Below are 261 nucleotides of genomic sequence, written 5' to 3'. Positions count from 1 at the left end.
ATCACTTATCCCTCACTGCCCTAAACTGGACCATCAGTCTAGCTCTACTCAGGGCTCAGCCCCCCCGTCCCCCTTTCGGGTGCAGCCGGAAACATAGAGTCCGCAGAGCAAAGCCCAACTTCCGGTCGGCGAAGGTGGCGTGGGATGAGTGGGTCTGGGAGGCAGCGGGGTGATATGAGGCCGTGGTGAGGTGCCGGGGTCGCTTGCGCAGGAGTCGGAAATTGAAAAATGACACGTGGCTGAAAAATTTCCCAAAAACCT

Source organism: Plasmopara halstedii (genome assembly GCF_900000015.1).
Source record: "Plasmopara halstedii genome assembly, contig: Scaffold_503, whole genome shotgun sequence".
NCBI lineage: Eukaryota > Oomycota > Peronosporomycetes > Peronosporales > Peronosporaceae > Plasmopara > Plasmopara halstedii.
This window is presented reverse-complemented; position numbering follows the sequence as displayed.